The 14290-nt window shown below is 45.9% G+C and overlaps 1 long non-coding RNA gene across 1 annotated transcript in view; it reads right to left on the bottom strand.

Annotated features, from left to right (window-relative positions):
- The window catches only part of LOC144309147 (uncharacterized), a 91000-nt gene extending 87421 nt beyond the window's left edge, over positions 1-3579 (bottom strand). Inside the window, exon 1 of the long non-coding RNA XR_013375239.1 lies at positions 3477-3579. This is a non-coding gene — a long non-coding RNA (uncharacterized LOC144309147). The remainder of the gene's footprint in view (positions 1-3476) is intronic.
- Between the last annotated feature and the right edge of the window lie 10711 nt (positions 3580-14290).

The following is a 14290-nucleotide window of genomic DNA, read 5'->3' as shown; positions in this document are numbered from 1 at the left end:
CTCTCCAAACTGCAAGCTTTGCTCAGGTGTCACCCCCTCACTTGCTCTACATGGTCCTGGAGAATTTCAAGGACTCTTAAGATCATGCTTGCTTTTCTTACTTTTTATATTGAGAAGTATCTTCATATTCTCTTCCCTAAGTGTCCACTTTACTAGGAAAGGAGGACTATACTCCTCTGGAGAATGCTTGACATACAGCTAACTGCTAGGCAATTTCTGATTTCAACTTAGGCAGCTAACAGATGCCTATAGCCCCAACATCAATGCTGCCCAAAGACTGTAACAAACATTGTTTTTACTGAGCATCACTCCACCATAAGAGGCACCATGTAAAGATGGGATAAAAGACCCACAACTTGCAGACAAGGACAGTAATCACATGGTGGTGGATGTGTAGGACTTTATCTGAAAGGGAGCGAGAGAGCATGGGGGCGGCACAGAAAGAGAGGGAGGTAGAAGCAGACCCTCGGCTGAGCAGGGAGTCTGACAAGGAAGTCCATCTCATGGTCCTGAGATCATGACCTGAGCTGAAGTCAGAAGCTTAAACGTTGGAGCCACCCAGGTACCCCTGAGAAGTAGCCTTCATCTCTCTGCCTACCACATCTTGATGCTTATACCCAATGCAGTTCCTTAAACCTAGACAAGGTCAACCCACTGCCCTCCAACTTTTTTTGTTCCCTTTGTGATGATCTTAAACATCTCTATTTTCATCTAGATAATTCTGAGGACCCAGGGAAAACAAGCTTGGTCCTATATTCATTCTCCTACACACTATATTCCTCTTCCCTAAACTTTATCACATTAGGAGGAATCAATTACTGAAATGAACTTGAGGATGTCTGAGATCATGGTGACTGCCAGGGATCCCGCAGCTCAAGACAAACTCAGGGACACTGGCACATACCCCCCCATCATTGTTCTGAATTCTATGAAAAACAATTATTCCACTTGAGCATCACTCTACCTACATGGGTATATGAAGCCAAGTAACTGGCATCTTTCTGAGCGGAGCACTATACATGAAGTCGACCTGTAGGACCTGCCGAATACACCCTGTACTCATCCTGTACTCATCGTACTTCATCGTACTTCAAACCACCTAACAAATACTTTAACAGAGATCTTCTCATAAGCCTCTAAAGGCCAAACAGAGCCCTCCAACTTGAAAACCTCCAATATTTGAAATACATCTTCACCTATCCTACCACTTACCTGCATGATTATGAGGAACCAGGGAGAAAAGGCTGATTTTCATGTTCTCTTATTTTAGGAAGACACATCTCCTACATTCTGAAAATGGACACACAGGAATAGAACACTAAAATAATCTGGAGGTCGCTCTCAAAGACCTCTTGAATTCAAGGTTGGCATTCCAAAGTCCAACAGCTCCAATGCCATTCATGGATACAAATGCCACCAGAAACAGTTTTCCTGAGCATTACTCTACATACAGAAGCAACGTTAACATGTGCACTATGTGACTGGCACGTTGTTGGCAGTGCTCTAGATACAGCATGGCTTCAAGGTGAAATATCTGTCCAGTCCACCAAGAACTTGGACATGTAGCTCTCTCGTCACTCTACCCAACGCATCATGACGACTTTACCAAATATTTTTCATAACCCAAGATAAAGCCAATCAACAGCACTCCAGTTAATTACCTCATGAGTGGGAAATCCCTTGTCAGGTCTAACTTTATCTGCTCTATCATGCAAACGAGAGAGAACAAGGTTTTTCTGTGTGCTTTTCATGAATCACAATATATTTTCATGGTATATATCTACAGATATAAACATTGTTAGAAATGCAACACTTAAATGAACTTGTGGGGGCCTGAGATCCAGGTGTGTTCCAGGGTCCACTTAATTCAAAGCATGAGGATCAAGGACACGAGTGTCTTCATTCTCAACACTGTTCCAAGGACCACTGCCACCATTTATCTTCTCCAACATTACCCGTCTCAGTCATTTGTTACACATATGTGATGGGCACCTTTCTGGGCAGGGGAACTGGATGCAACATGATTTCAGGGCAGATGACCTACCTTCAATGTCCTACTTCCATACTCAAATGTCATTTTCATCTACCATTCCCTGTATCTCAGTAACTGTACCCAACATTTTCCACAACACTAGCCAATGTTGACCAGTATACTCTGACTTGCACTGTTCACACAGTAAAAATACTGTCAAAAACAAATAAACATATGAACAAAATAAAACAATATACTCTCAGCTTGTCAATCTTAACCTAGATGATGAAGAGGATCCAGGAAGACCAAGCATGTTGTTCCTGTGTTTTCTTCTATTAAGCAATATCTCCATCTTCTGTTCTGAAGGTGATCACACAGATTAGAATGGAACTCGGAGGTCATAGTGTGGATGACCTACCATCAGACCCAGCTGATGGACATGGCCTTCCGGGATTCAATGCAGGCAGTTCTACTCAAGATCCATCTCCATAACCATATACAAGAAGTGTTCTTCTACCCAAATATTAAAAACAGAGTCTAACTAATCAAAAATACTAAGTAAGTCACAGGGCACATCAAAACACAGAGTAAAAAACCTATCTAGTCCTTTCTCATTCTCAGATATACTTTTTTTTCTCTCAACCAAACACACAATGACTCCAGCAAAGATTTTTTATAACCCTGAAGAATGCCAATGGAACTGAATGCCCTCCAATATGCATCCTCCTCTTTGTATCACACCTGCTGTATGGTTCCTCAAAGATTAGGGTAACACAAAGTAAACTAGCATGTTCTTCTCTGCCTTCACTACAAAATAGCTTTATCTTCTGCAAATGAAGGAGTTCACAACATTAGAAATTGGCCATTCAAATCATCTTACAAATGGCTAAAATTACACCCAGGTGGCTGCAGAAGCACTCTCAGGATTGCAAAGTAGGCAGATCAAGGTCACATACACTTCCAAACCTATCACCTACGGAAGTACACAACTCATGTTGCCCTTACTGGACATTACTCAATCCAGAAAGGTACTCGTTACACTTAGAATCCATAACGAGCGCCTTTCTGGATAGGGCACTGCACAGAGTAGAGATGAATATACTAGACTTATCTTAATTGCCCTTGCGTTATCAAAAGTAGCTTTCTTGGGATGCCTGGGTGGCTCAGTTAGTTGGGCGTCTGCCTTCAGCTCAGGTCATGATCCTGGGGTCCCGGGATTGAGGTGCATGTCAGACTTCTTGCTCAACAAGGAGCTTGCTTCTTCTTCTGCCTGCCACTCACCCTGCTTTATGCTCTGACAAATAAAATCTTTTTTAAAAAAAAGTAGCTTTCTCTATCATATCACCTTCACAACTATATAGTTTTTTCCATAACCCTACAAAATTCCAATATATTCCCTTCAACTTATATCTTTCCTCAATGAGGCTCTTCTCAAGTACTATGTCTTTCTAGACTAACAGGGATAACAAAGAAAAACAAGTACATTTCTGTGTACTTTTCTTACCTTAGAAAAGATCTTTATCTTCTATAACATCATCACTTGGTTTTCCAATTACCAGGTTTGGACCACTGAAGACATTATGAAGTTGTCAGATACCATAACCAAATGACTTAGCAGGGAGCTGTGAAATTCAAGCCACACAAGAAGAAGATCAATACAGCATCACCATTACCAATAGGCTAAAGGCTACCACTAAAAATCTTACAGAGCACCACTCTATTTAGACAAACCAACAATACAAACGCTAAGTGATTGGCACATAACTAGGTAGGGCTCTACACACAGCACAACTCAAGGAGTAGAACAGCTCACTGACCTTCACAAGATCAAATGCAGCTTTTATCTGTAACTCTCCTGATTATCATGACTGTGCAGAAGATTTTTCCTAACCCTAGACAATGGAGACCCACTTCCCTCCAGCATAGTAGCTTCACTCAATTGTTGATCACCTCACCTACTTTACCTTGACCAAGAGGTGCCAAAAATACAAGATACTTCCTATGCTCACAAATTCATTTAGCCAATCTTTATGTTCTCCAACCTCTAGGGGTCTGTTCTTTTAAAAATGGATGACTAAATAATCTTAAATGAAACCTCTGATACAGGTGGCTCCACAGGCCTCCACAGTTCAAGGAAAGCAGCACAAGGACACTTATAGATCTCTCACCAACATTTCTCTGAAAACCATCCCCAACATTGTTCTTCTTCAGCATCACTCTACAAAGAGAAAAACCATTTATACATAGCAGAAGTGTCACCACACCTCTAAGTAGGGCAAGAGATATAGAATACCTCTAGTGAGCAGGCTTACAAAATCCCCATGGAACTCTGAATTCTGATTTTTACAAAAACAGGATCTAACCAAGATTTTTCCATAATCCTCAGGGTGCCGGGGGGGGGGGGGCTCAGTTCGTGAAGTGTCTGCCTTTGGCTTAGATCATGATCCCAGGGTTCTGAGACAGAATCCCGCACTAGGCTCTCTGCTCTGCAGAGTCTGTCCCTCCCCTTCTGCCCCTCTCCCAACTCCAGTTCTGTCACTTCCAAATAAAGGAATAAAATCTTTAGATTGTTCCATAATTGAAGACACTCCTAAACTACAGCCCTCTAATTTCTTTTTTTTAATAAAATAATTTTTATTGGTATTCAATTTACCAACATACAGAATAACACCCAGTGCTCATCCCGTCAAGTGTTCCCCTCAGTGCCCGTCACCCACTCACCCCCACCCCCCTCCTCCCCTTCCACCACCCCTAGTTCGTTTCCCAGAGTTAGGAGTCTTTATGTTCTGTCTCCCTTTCTGATATTTCCCACACATTTCTTCTCCCTTCCCTTATATTCCCTTTCACTATTATTTATATTCCGCAAATGAACAGTGCTCTAATTTCTATACTTCCCTCACTAAGGACACCCAAATATCCTTTAAGGTTACCTGTTTGATGATGAGGACACAGACAGAACATCCTTGTTCCCAAGTCTCTTCTACTGGGAGAATTCTTCATCTTCTCTAAACATTACATGTCTACATTGCTAGAAATCACCTAATGTTGCCTCCAATCAAAACTACCAGTCTTTCAGGATCCTTGTCACTTTAAGACATCACAAGGACAAATGCACATCACATCTCTCCCCATAAATGATCTAAGGGCCATCAAAAAAAAAAGTCCTGACTGAACACTGCTCTACATAAACTTGGGCTAGACAATGGTTCCTTGGTATGAGGGAGGATCGTTCTGGATAGGGCATTACATACAAACTGTTTCAACAAGATAAGTATTACTCACTCCCACTCATCCCTAACTTGTAGCATCCTATTTTGCCCGGCACAATGGGAGAACTGTACCAAAGACTTTCTTATACTCCAAAACAATACCTACCCTAAGTCCTGGAACCTGCAATAGTTCCAATACTGCAAACCCTCAAATGCTTATTCATTCTGTGAATGATTAAGACAAGGCAGAAGAAAACAGAATCTGGGTACTCTCTTCTGATATTAGGAAGTATCTTCAAATTCTTGAATGCATAGGTCTCCACACTATTAGGAATAGATGGAGAAAGATATCTAGAGACTCAAGGGGCTACCCAAGTGCTTCTGGGTTCAAGACAGGAAGCTAAAGGAGAAATACACAACCATCCCCATCAACATGCGGGGGGGGGGGGCGGGCAACACAAATGTTGTTCTTCGTGAGCATTCCTCTGCCCAGGCAGATGCTAATCACTTGTCGACTACGTAATGAGCGCCATCCTGGGCAGGGCACTGCACACATCATGACTCAACTCAGATGCCTTCCAGAGCCCTGTTCACTCTACCGTGTAGTTTTCATCCCATTCCAGCACATTAAAATGACCCAAACCAAGAACTTTCCGTATCCTGGACAGTGTAAACCTACTCTTCTCCAACTTGTATGAAACTTCTTCAAAATATCACATTGTCAGGGGCACCTGGGTGGCTCACTCTATTAAGTGTCCAACTCTGAATTGTACCTCAGGCCACTATCTCAGGATGCTGAAATCAAGCCTCACATGTGGGCTACAAGCTCAGTAGGAAGTCCATATCTCATTCAATAGATCTACTTCTTTGTCCCACCCCCTGCTCTTATCCCTCTCTCTTTAAAATTTATAAATGAATCATTAAAAGGAAATCCCTTCCCTTTTCTCCGTTTACCTAGATGATTATGAGGGCATAAAGTAATCACATTTGATGAGGAAGTATCCTCATCTTCTCAAATTAGTTAAGCATTACCATTAATAGGAAAAACACATTAGAATCAATGCAAGGAGGCTTACATATCCCTGACTAGGACCCAAAATATTAAAGTCAGTGAAGGCAGACTGTGCTGTAACATGTCTCCATCCACATTACTTCACTGAAGGACACCACCAATGTTCTTCGGACCATCGCTATGCCTAGGAAGCTACTGACTAAAACTGCCCTAGGTGACTGCAAACATCCTAGAAATGCTACTGCAACAGAGCGTTCTCAGCACACTGTGGGTTCAACACAGGCAGCACAAGGAATCTTACCCGCACGCCATCAGCCACCGAGGACACCACACACGCTGTCCTGTGGAGCTTTACCACACCCAGAATGATGCTGTTACGCTTAGTCTCTGGAACCAGCACCGGTCTGGGTGGGGCACAACTCCCAGTGTGCTCAGGCAGCCGCCAGGCCCGGGCTCACTCGCAGGCTGGCCCATCCCATTCCTCTCCCTCCCTGAGAACCAGGGTGATGGTACACAAGACTGCTTCACAATCACACAAAATGCTGCTGTGGGCACGTCCGCACTGCAAGAGACACTCACATGTGATCAGCAGCTCTTCCAATTTACACCAATGACGTATATGCCTCCCAAGAAACAGCCTGTTCCTGCCTTCTTCCATTACAAAGTATCTTCCTCTTATCAGTTTGTGCTCACATTCTCAGGGATGGGACGCCTAGAATTATCTTGAACCCACCAGATAGGAGGTACAAGTACTTCCCAAGGCTGCCTGTGCTCAAGGCAACCAAAGACACTTGTGTCGACAATCCCATCGGGGGTCTGAACAACACCGCACACTCGTTTCTGTTACACGGTCAATCACCCTGAGTGTTCTAGTATCGACAGTCCAAGCGACCAACACGTTTTTGAGAAAAACGCTTCACTGAGCCTGGATCAAGGAAGAGAACCTGCCTCGTCACCCTCTTTTTCTGAAATGTAGCTTGCAGCTCTCTCCCACCTCACCAAGAGAATATTGTGGATTTTAACTTGCCCACGGATGACGACCATCTCTACCTTCCAAACTGAAAATAGCCTTCAGTGTGGGTCCTTCTCCCGCTGTACGGTCACGCCCACATGATTAAACTACCCAAAGCAACCCCCACCTTTCTGTGTTCTCTTCTACACACAATTATCTGCGCGTTCTCTCACCTCCAGGGGTTCACAGGAGCTCAGAAGGCCTGACCACAGTCATCTGGGGGAGGTCTATGACACAGCAGCCCCTTGGGAAGGCTTTCTTCTGTTCTCCTCTCCTTTTATGAAGCACCCTCCTGTTAACTAATTTCTAGGTGTTCACCAGGATAGGACTAAAACCTGAGAAGATCCCGGGGAGGACTTAGAAACCCCCAGGCGTCTGCCAGGGCCCACCGCACTTCGAGGCGAGGCAGTCTACTCGATGGCAAATGGTACCTCGGGGCCAATCCCTGTGTCTACTGCCACTGCAAAAGCCGTTCTTTGTGAGCATTCCTGTATCCAGGCAGGAACTAATCACTCTAAGGTGACGTCATTAGCACCTCCCTGAATAAAGCACTGCACACAGCATCGTTTGTGGCGGACAGGCCCTGTTCCTCTTCCGCTCCCTCGTGCAGCTTGCAGGTCTCTCTGCACCAAGCCATGCTGTCTGTCTGCGAGGTGCTCCCCAACATAAACCAGTCTGATGCACATCCCTCTGACTTCCATACCCATCACTGCGGTTCCCCTCATTTTCTACCATTTACCAGGAGGAGGAGGAGGATCCATCGGGAACAGGCCAATTCCCGTTATCTCATCTTCTAGCACGAAGTATTTTCATCTCCTGTAACAGAAACGCATTCACCATGTCAGGACTGGATCACAGAATTCATCTTCTGGGTACCTGACAGCATGACCACGTGGCTGACAAAGAAGCCTGTGTTCAAGGTAGGCTGCTGTACCCCAAGCCCTCTCGGCGTCCTCAGGGGACCACCCGTTAATACTGGTTGCTCTATCCAGGCTGTGACAGGTGAGTGTTGCTTCTCCCTGCAGAACACATCATGAGGCATTGACTAACAACTTTTTCATAAAATTACAAAATGCGCATTCACTGTCCCCAGCTTCATACAGCCCCCCTCAGGGAGTAGCCCCTGCACCACCCTGGGTGGACCTCAATGAATCGGAGGACCACTGGAGCAGAATCTTGGTCTCATCTCACAAGTATTTTCTTCTCTGTACCGAGGTGTTCCCATGAATTGCAATGAAACACAGAAATCACCTTGAGGATGGCTGAGATCCACATACCTCCCAGGGCACTCCCTCCTTAGTTCCAGGCAGACGACACCAGCAAACAGCACGTCCGCCATCCTCCCTGGTCCCAAGCCCATCAAAAACGTTGTGCCTGTGGAGCATCGCTCCCCCACAAAAGCAGGGACTGGACATAGAGACTGTGTTATCAGCACATTTCCAGGCAGGCCGATGCACAACGTAATCAAGGGAGATGACCGGCCCTGATGTATTTGACTGTCAAAAAGGTTTTTCTCTATCTCACTAGCACTTCACATAACTTTTAAACTCTGTGGACCATATCATGGGGACTGTTCCCATAACATTTCCATAAGCCTAGAAAATGCCAGCCCCGTGCCCTCAAGTAGCACTCGTCCCTCCATGAGGACCCCTCAAGCACTGCATGTGAACCTAGAGGATTAGGAGGACCAACAGACAACAAGCTTGTGCCCACGTTCTCTTCTCTATTACAAATATCTTCTACTCCTCCAAACAGTAGGTGTTCACATGATTCACAGCGGACCACTGGAATCATCTTGAGGTAACCGGCAATGGAAACCAGCACGTAACCTATGCCCTCCGGGTTTAAGACACACAGCTCAAGAACACATGCCCCTCCATCCCCACCGCTGATCTGAAGGCTCCACACATATCCGCATCGAGTATCACTCCACCAATAGAAGGGCTATTACTCTTCCCTGTGTGACACACACTTTCCCCAGCAGGGCACTGCCCATGGCTGGGCACAAGGTAAATGCTCCCGGGCGCCCACTTGCACTCTCTCACATGTAGCTTTCTTGTTCCAAACAAACCAATCATGAGGATGACTCTACCCAGAATTTTCAGAGACATTACGTAACGATGACCCTGTGTTCACCAACTGGCATCTCATCCTCTCACTTGAGGATGCCTGCACACGCTCAACGTTTCCCTGCAGAGAACAAGAGAGTTCCGATACCTCCTCTATAATGAAGATGCCTCATTTTCTTTAAACTTAGCTGTTCACTTAGCAAGGAACTCAACACTGAAATCATCACACGGATGCCGGAGATCCGACAGAGGTCTTGCTAGCACCTTCGATAACCCTCGCAAATGCACACGCACTACCCAGCAACACTCTTACCTCTCCCGGTGGGGACCCACAGTCCCCCTCTATCTGTGCTGTCATGGTCAGAACCCAGAAAAGAAAACCCTTTTCATGTTCTAGACTCCACTGGCAGGAGGTATCGTCATTTTCTCTGATCTGTAGGCTTTCTTCACATTAGGAATGGACCACTAAAATCATCTTGACAATGCCTGAGAATACAACTAGATCACTACCAGGAACCTCCTCTGTTCGCAGCAGGGAACTGGGACAACTGTACCTCCAGCCCCAACAACCTTCTGGAGGATACCATAAATGTTTGTTCTCGAGACCATTACTCACCTTAGGTAGGAGCTACTCACTCTTAGAATGGGAAATCAGCGCATTCCTGAGCAGGGTGCTTCACCCCTCCTTTCTCAATACAGGTCCTCCCGAGTGCCCTGATCACTCTCACGTAGTGGTCACTAACCCGTACCTCATCAACAGGACTACTCTCTTGATTTTTTTTAAACATTTTATTTACTTATTAATTAGAGACACAGAGAGAGACAGAGACAGAGAGGCAGAGGGAGAAGCAGGCTCCATGCAGGGAGCCCGACGAGGGACTCCATCCTGGGTCTCCAGCATCACGCCCTGGGCTGAAGGTGGCACTAAACTGCTGAACCATCCGGGCTGCCCTGGAGTTTCGTTCTTTTATTAGAAAGTGTATACAATTTTTTCCCTCATCTATACATATTCACAACTCAGTAAGAAGTAGTAGGTTTTTGAAAGCAGTTTGATGATGCCAGAAATCCACAAGCAATGGTCCTAATTTAATTTCCCTTTATCCTGAGAACATATGCTGACATGCTATCCTCCGATCACAAACTTCTTTCAGTGGGGATGCTCTCAATGGATCACTCTCTCTGAATGATTCTGAGGACCCAGAGAGAACAAGCCGGTTTCTGTGGTATGTTTTCTATCGAATTGTATCTTCAGGTTCTTTATGGGTAGGTGTATATGCGTTTCTGTGAATAGGTCACTAAAATCAACTTAAGGATTCCGGAGATCAGGCCCAGGTGGCTCCTAGTGCGCTAAAGAAATCAAGAATGTCAGTGGAGAGCTCCTTGTCAGGAAAAGCTCGCCCTCTCCTGTATCGCAGGACCCTACCCTGATGGGCATTCGTTTCCTACAGTCTATGTATGGGATCTGGAGACCGCACAAAATATGGCTCAGAGCAGAAGACCTTCCCAGGAACCCCCATACACTGCCATGTAGACTTCGTATCTCTGCCCACCACACCATGAGCACTGGATGGACGCCAGCTTTTTCTATTATGCGAGACAATAGCAAACGGTAACTTGCATCATTCTTCCTCAAAATGCTCCGGTTTACCTGGATAATTAGGAGGGCTCAAAAAGGAGAGGTTTGTTCCAGGGACACCTTTCATTGGGAAGTACTTCATCATCTCTAACCTCTAACGTCTTGGTGTTTGCATTATTCGTAGGTACCCTTAAAGTCGTGTTGATGATACTTCTCATCTCACCCAGGGATCTGCCAGGGTCCCCCTGAGATCAAGGAGGTGGAGCCCAAGATGTGCATTTCGATCCCCACCACCTGCCTGATGCCACAATAGGAGTTCTGCTCCCTGACAATTACTCTACCCACAGAGGCACCGAATACACTCCGGCTACATGATCAGCACCTTTGAGAGTATGGCACTACACCCACAGGGACTCCAGGTGGAGGACCGGTCCAGTCTCCCGATCACTCCTCTCTCTCTCTACAGCAAAATGACACTACTCCAAATTATTCCATAACAAATTCCGACCAAACCATTGCCAGGACATCCTATTTACATATACTCCTCAGGGAGAGTCCCCCGACCTCCTGCATTTTTACCTAGAGATAATAACCATCCTTCTGTACGGTCTTCCATTACGGAAGTTATTCGTCTTCTCTAATCTTTAAGTATTCACATCACTAGGCGTGAAACACGGAAATCTTCATATGGTTGCCTGGAATGAAAACCAGCTGGCTACCGGGACCCTCATGAGTTCAGGGAAGACGTGCTAAAGATGAGAGCACCTCTATACCCATGGCCAATGTGAAGGTCATCGAAAATGTGGTTTCTCTTGAACAGGTCTCCACCCAGACCTGTGAGGCTAACATACAGTGAACTGATGAGCACCTTCCTGGGGAGGGCACTACACACACTATGCTTCAACAGGCAATTCGCCATTCACACTCATCCTGATCTAGGATGTACTCCTAGCTCTAAAGCAACCCTTACTGCCTGGCAACTTGCACAATTCCCTAAGTGAGAATACTCAACTGCTCAATGATAACAGGGATGAGTCTGCAGACCAAGGCAAAGCAGGAGATTCTGGATTTCTCTTCTTCCTAAGGAAGTTCCTTCCTAATAACTGATTTCTTGGTAGTCACATTGTTAGTACTGTACCACACAAGTCCTCAGGAGGATCGCTGACAAGACACCCAGGGGTGTTCTGGCAGGGAAAGGAGAACAATGCCAAGTACATTTCCATCCCATCACCAATGAGAGACCACCACAGAGGAGGTTCTACTTCGTATTGCTACATCCACACCAACGGGCGACCAACATGGAGTCTAAGCGTTCACCACAATTCTCCCTGTGTCAGTGCACACAGCATGACCCTAGGGAGAGCGCTGACGCTGTATTCTGTGAACACAGAGGCAGAGCTTTCATCTCTCTGACCACCATCATGAGTAACGCAAAGATATTTCCATAAAGGTGCAACGTGCTAAGCCACTGCCATCTGTCTCCAATAAATCCCTGAATAAGGAATCCATTCAGGACACTGAATTTCTCAGGATGCTGATTTGACCAAGAGAACAATCTGTTCCTGTATTCTATCTTCACCTTCTCTAACTGGTAGGTATTCACAGTTAAGAATGGACGACTGGAATGATCCTGAGAAAGCGGAGATGAGCACGAGGTTTCCGTCAGGACCATTCAGAATTAAAGCAGACAGCTCATGGACACATGTATCTCCATCCCTATCACCAGTCCAGAGGCCACCACACTTGTGGGTGGTTCTTGACCATGACCTGGCCTAGAGAGACACCGTGACACAAGGTCTAAGACCCGCACCCTTGTGAGTATTCAAGATACTGCCCACGGCCCCTCACACACTCACATGAAACTGTTCATATCTGACCCCACAAATCACGTGGACCGTGACCAGTGTTTTTACAGAGGGACAGAATGCGCACATACTGCACACAGGCCTGCAAATCTTCATCAATGGTGACCCACACCTAATCCGCCTGGATGATTTTGAAGACCCCCAAAAAACATTTTCTGCATGTTCTCAAACAAGCTGGTGTTCATAATGAGGAAAACACCACTGCCAATAATACTACTCCCAGGCGGGACCCACTGGGGAGGCAGGACACCCTAAGTCCAGAATGGAGTGCAAGAACTGCGGCAGCTCTTCTATCGCTAGCTGCAAGTCGCTGCAAACGATGATCGCTCCAGAAGTCACAACCACCCAAGACATGAATGATCAGCATCTTACACACTGAGCGACTGGCCGGCCTTTTGTCGTAGCTGGGCTTTAGTGAGGATCCCTTGTTTCCTCTAGGATTACCTGATAGATTAGGAGGACCCAGAGAAAATAACTTATTTTGCACATTCTTCTCTAAACCTAAGGTGTTAAAGTTATTAGGAATGGAACACAGAGGGCACCAGGATGGCTCAGTCCATTAAGTGTCTGCCTTTGGCTCAGGTCATGGTCCTGGGGCCCCGGGATCGAACCCCCCTTCGGGTTCCCTGCTGAGCAGGGGGCCTCTTTCTCTCTATGCCCTCTGGCTGCTGCTCAACCTGCTTGTGTCTCTCTCTGTCAAGTAAATAAGTAAGATCCTAAACAAAAAAGAAAAAAACAAAAAAGAATGGAACACTGAATCATCTTATGCTCGTCATCAAAACCGGCTGGCCCTACCAGAGCCATTCCGGGGTTCAAGGAAGAATTTTCAAGAACACACACACCTCTGGCCCCTTCACCGACCTGAAAGCCATCAAAAGCCTTCCTCTTGGTGAGCATTTCTCTTCTCACCCTGGTATGGCGAACACTTAAATTACCTCATGAGCACCTCTTGACGTAGGGCACGACACATACCATACTTTGAGACCTATGCATTAGCCACTCGCACTCACTCTGATACACAGATTTCATCTCACCCCCTCTACGTCATGAGGACTATACAAAAACGATGTTCTCATGCCTTAAAACAATGCAGACCCAGTGGCTACACGTACATAATTCTTGCAGTGAGGCACGCTCAACTGCTCCTCTGTAGACATGACCATGAGGACAGAGAAATCAAGGTTGTCTCTGTATTCCCTCCATCTATTAGGGATTATCCTCCTCATCTCCCATCTGTGCCAATTCGCATTGTAAGGAACAGACAGACCCCTGAGGCCATCATGAGGATGCCAAAGACACAAGTGACTGACCAAGCCCTCCCTTCCTGGGTTCAAGACAGGCACCTTGAAGACAAATGCACCCCCATTCCCATGGAGCAGGGGTGGCTGGGGCAACACAAACGGTGGTTCTTAGTGAGCATCACTCGGCCCAGGCAGATGCTAATCACTCCTAGAGTATGTAATCAGCGCCATCCTGAGCAGGGCACTGCACACATCATGGCTCAAACAGATCCTGTGCAGGGCCCTGTTCACTCTCATGCGAAGCTTTTGCCCTACCCCAGCCACAACATTAACA

This window comes from Canis aureus, chromosome X (genome assembly GCF_053574225.1).
Source record: "Canis aureus isolate CA01 chromosome X, VMU_Caureus_v.1.0, whole genome shotgun sequence".
Lineage (NCBI taxonomy): Eukaryota > Metazoa > Chordata > Mammalia > Carnivora > Canidae > Canis > Canis aureus.
Note: the sequence above shows the minus strand (reverse complement) of the source record. Positions and strands in the feature narration are given on the sequence as shown.